This window comes from Artibeus jamaicensis, unplaced genomic scaffold, assembly GCF_021234435.1.
Source record: "Artibeus jamaicensis isolate MK-2021 breed Jamaican fruit bat unplaced genomic scaffold, CSHL_Jam_final scaffold_916, whole genome shotgun sequence".
Lineage (NCBI taxonomy): Eukaryota > Metazoa > Chordata > Mammalia > Chiroptera > Phyllostomidae > Artibeus > Artibeus jamaicensis.
In genome coordinates, this window is record NW_026522059.1 from 31883841 (window position 1) to 31888761 (window position 4921).

Below are 4921 nucleotides of genomic sequence, written 5' to 3' on the forward strand. Positions count from 1 at the left end.
AGCTGTAACCAAATTGGGACAGAGGCTGGTCATAGTTGAATACAGTCTCACCATGGTAGGTCCTCTGTGGGCAAATGAGTAAGCTTTCCTTTGAGAATCTGCACCTCTAAGAAGCAATCTGTGGCTACGGCAACACCCCCTCTCAGATCCGACACTGAATGCATTTAGTCCAGCCTTAGAGTTTTCATGCATGGGCTTCCTTCTCTAATAACATTTTCCCCCACTTTGCACAGCACTGATTTTCTGGCCTTCAAGTTTTAACTTAAGAGTTACTTTTTCACACAGGGCTTCCCTGACCATCTGTTCTTCGCCAGCAGTGCCCTGTTTATTTCTTTCCTAGTGCTCCCCTTACCTTTTTTTCTTTAAAGAGTTGTTTACTGAACTCGGGGCAGATTAAATACAGAACCAATTTTATGTAAATTTACATATTCTAATTCATTGTGAAGTGTTTTCTCTGACTCACAAAATGGCATTCCACAGTTGTGCTAAGGTAAAGCACAATTACCTTAAACTGTTGCAATTATTTTCAACCAAAAGTTGAAAAATTGTTTATCCTGAACATGAACACCTGTAACAAAGTTATGTCAATTACATAAAACTCATTACTTATAGTTTTACCTTTGCAAAGATACCCCCCAAAAAGTACAAGTATTCTACGCAAGTCACAACATAATCCTGGACCGCTCCCACACTAAAACAAAATGCTCCTTTAATTTTAAAGCCATCAAGAGAGACCAAGAGAAAGTCATTTTATTTTACGAAAAACAAAATTTACATCTACCAAAAAGACCTAAGAAAAACAAAAACAAAACCGCAGTACTGACAGAGATGTTTAGTACACTAATTAAAGTGTCCAAAATGCCACTAATTGAAAATAAAATAGCAGCTGTGTATCACTGCAATGGAATCCAGGAGGCTGTAGCTCATATTAATTTACACTTCTAGCCTTTGCTCATAGCCTAAGGCTCTGCCACACACCTCTGAGTGGCTCCCTCATAGCCTTTCTTTTCAGTTTTATTGAGGTCCAGCTGACATGCAGTAAACCGCACACATTTAGTGATCCATTGCTGAGCTTTCACAATGCATACTGTAAAACTACCACCACAATCAATGACATATTTTTACCTCAAAAGTTTTATTAAACATTTTTTGTTTTTTAAAAAATTTTTCATTAAATATTCATGAATTAAAGCTTTTGGATATGCCATCTCTTTTCTGGGAAAACCCTGATACCTGGGTCTCAGAAATTCCTATTTTCTTACTTTAAGTCCAGTGATCTTGTTATACTATGTTCTACAGTTTATTAGCAGTCATATTATCATTTTTCTAATATTTTTGTTTTATTTCTATAGCTGTTAGTTCATTTAAAATGATCATAATTCATTTTGTTGCATACATCCCATTGAGCTCAGAAGAACCCTTCGTAAGCAATTGTTTTATCTAGAACTATTCCTTTGCAGGAAATGGAGCTCTACTCAGACTATTTAATTAAATATGCGGGGATCATAGTAAGAAACATTAATCTCCGACAAGAGCGGTGATACACCGGCCTTCCTCAGGGAATCTGCTCCTGGACTCAAGGCAGTTCTGGGACCTCAGCATAGGTAATCACCAACACTCATTCTAGGCTAGCCCTTTGTCATTAAATAATTCATCATTTTGTCCTACTTCTAGCTGGTAATTTCATTCTCATCTCTTTTAAGTCAGGCCACATAAGTCAGAGGTTGCTGCCAACTGATGACTCTCTACTACAAGTTACCTTGTGCCAGGTGACCCTCCCTGGAGCTGGAGACCAGGCCGTTGCCACCACACACTCTGAGGGAGATTTAGGTACGGGCAGAATCTCTGATGCTGGGGTGTAAGTGGATCCAGAGAGACAGAGAGAGGAACCTAATTAATATTTGCTCATCAACTAACATAAAGCTTTTAAAGAAAAGTAAGTTTCTTGCCAACTCAATTCATTCTACCAGTGATCTTTAAATCTACCTAGCCTTTGTATTTATGCTTCTATTTAAAAGTGCTAAGAGAAAGAATAATCCATAAGGCCGATGCCACTAGCCCTTAAGCCTGCAGGGGTGTCCAACCTCTTGGCGTCTCTGGGTCACACTAAAAGAAGAGTTGTCTTGGGCCACACATTAAATACATTGCGACACATAATCACAAAAAAAACTCTCATAAAGTTTTAAGTAAATTAACAATTTAGTGTTGGGCCTCATTCACAACCATCCTGGGCTGCATGTGGCCCACAAGTATAGAAATAATTGGCCCTGGCTGGTGTAGCTCAGTGGATTGAGCGCAGGCCTGCGAACCAGACAATCGTGGTTCGATTCCCAGTCAGGGCACATACCGGGGTTGCAGGCTGTTTCCCTGCAGGCCAGTTCCCAGCAGGGGACGCATGAAAGGCAACCATACATTGATGTTTCTCTCCCTCTCTCCTTCCCTTCCCCTCTAAAGATAAGTAAATAAAATATATATATAAAAAAAAAGAAATAATTGAAGTTGTGAAGAGAAAGTTTAGATTAGGCTGCAATTTGCTTTTTATGCGTACTTCTCAGATAGTGTGCATGCTGAAGCTCTAAGAGGGAGACAAGATATACAGAATTTCCCAAATTATTTTCAATCACAAAAATCTTCTCCCATGGGGCTTCTTCAGGGACTATACTTTGCGGTTTGGGACTTGCCATATACAGTAGCACAATCACACAAAAGGAAAAGTGCCAAGTGTAAGGCTAATGGTCTACGCAGTGCAGGCTCTGCACCCGAGGGTGGAACTGAACCACAGAGTTTTGGCTGTTTGCTTGTCTTTAAAATACACATGACCCCAGAGTGTTTTGCTTTTATGAAGCTGAAAAAAGATGGAAAATGGCAGGGGTCATTTAATCTTTCACAACAACTGGCACTAATTGGTTGCTTATTTCAAGATAGTTTGTGTGCAGATAATAGTTTACAATTCATGTTTCTCACATCTTTAGGTAATGTCATACATTCTGAAGAATGATGTGGAAGTTTCACAGCAAACCCTTGACTGTGGGAAATTATCATAATCCAGTCTCATGGACAAAGGGTGGCAGCTGTTAGTTTTTATCAATGTACTCAGAGAAAATGAAAGTCCTTTTTGTTAGTGCTGGTGGATGGATGTGGCAGTTTGTATTTGGCAGTTTGCCAGACTCCCAAATCCATTGTTCTTGATGTTTGGTCTCTGGAGACCTTGAAATGTCTGAGTTTGCTGAGATCCTTCCTCCTACTCTGTATTCTGGAATGCAGTCGGTCACTTTGGTATGGAGCTCATTTGTTACCAAATAAATGCAACACTGAGCTATTGGGGTGGGATGGTTAGCTTCTCCCACTATCTTTGCAAAAATTGCTTCACATTAGAGATAATTTATCTTTTTCTTCAAATTGTACTATTCACTATAGGGTGATGGAAATCAAAGAAGACAAGACATGTTAGTTGGTAAAACAGGAGTAGCTAATATGTGCTGTTTACAGAGCACTGTCCCATGGGAAGTTATAGTCTCATGAGCAAACACTCAAGAATGAAAGTATAGTACAATCTAAGCATTTGATATATAAAACATGCACAATATATAATTCTATATATAACTTCAAATAGTGAAAAAGAGCCGTGGCTGGTGTAGCTCAGTGGATTGAGCACAGGCCTGCAAACCAGACAATCGTGGTTTGATTCCCAGTCAGGGCACATGCCTGGGTTGCAGACCAGTTCCCTGCAGGCCAATTCCCAAAAAATGACCAACCAGAAAAGAATGAAGAAAGAAGAATTCAAAAAAATGAGGAGAGGCTTGGGAACTTCCAGGACATCTTTAAACACTCCAATATCCAAATTATAGGGGTACCAGAAGGGGGAAAGGAACAGCCACCAGTGGAAAACTTATTTGAACAAATAATAAAGGAGAATTTCCCCAATCTGGCAAAGGAAATAGACTTCCAGAAAATCCAGGAAGCTCAGAAGTCCCAAAGAAGTTGGACACAAGAAGAAACACACCAAGGCACATCATCATTACATTAGCCAAGATGAAAATGAAGGACAGAATCCTAGAAGCAGCAAGAGGTAAGGGGACAGTCACCTACAAAGGAGTTCCCATCAGACTGTCAGCAGATTTCTCAAAAGAGATCTTACAGGCAAGAAGGGGCTAGAAAGAAGTATTCCAAGTCATGAAATCCAAAGACATACAACCAAGATTGATCTATCCAGCAAAACTTTCATTTAGAATGGAAGGGCAGATCAAGTGCTTCTCAGATAAGGTCAAGTTCAAGGAGTTCATCATCACCAAGCCCTTATTATATGAAATGTTAAAGGGACTTACCTAAGAAAAAGAAGATAAAAAAGATGAACAGTGAAAGGACAGCAAACTCACAGTTATTAACAACCACACCTAAAACAAAAACAAACTAAGAGGATAGCTAGATCAGGAGCAGAACCATAGAAATGAAGATGACATGGAGGGTTAGCAACAGGGGAGTGGGAGGAGGAGAAGGGGGGAGAAGGTATAGAAAATAAGTAGCATAGATGGTAGGTAGAAAATAGATAGGGGGAAGAGCAAGAATAGTAGGGGAGATATAGAATCTAAAGAACTTGAAACACGTGGTCATAAACTAAAGGGGGGGAACCATGGAAGAGGGGGTGTGCAGGGTGAAGGGGAATGAAGGGGGGAACAGACAACTGTAATGGCATAATCAATAAAATATATTTAAAAAAAGAAAAAAAAAGAAACATTTTTGAGTCTTTACTGTGTGCCAGAAACTAGAGACATATTGGTGATGAGGATATAATCACTTGCAGGGCACCAAATCCAGCTGTAGTGGGGCTGAGTCACCTGAGTGTTTGATGTTTTATCAAAAAATTTCTGCATGAGTCATCATGCATGAATGGGCACACTGTCATGATTAAGCTTCTAGTCAC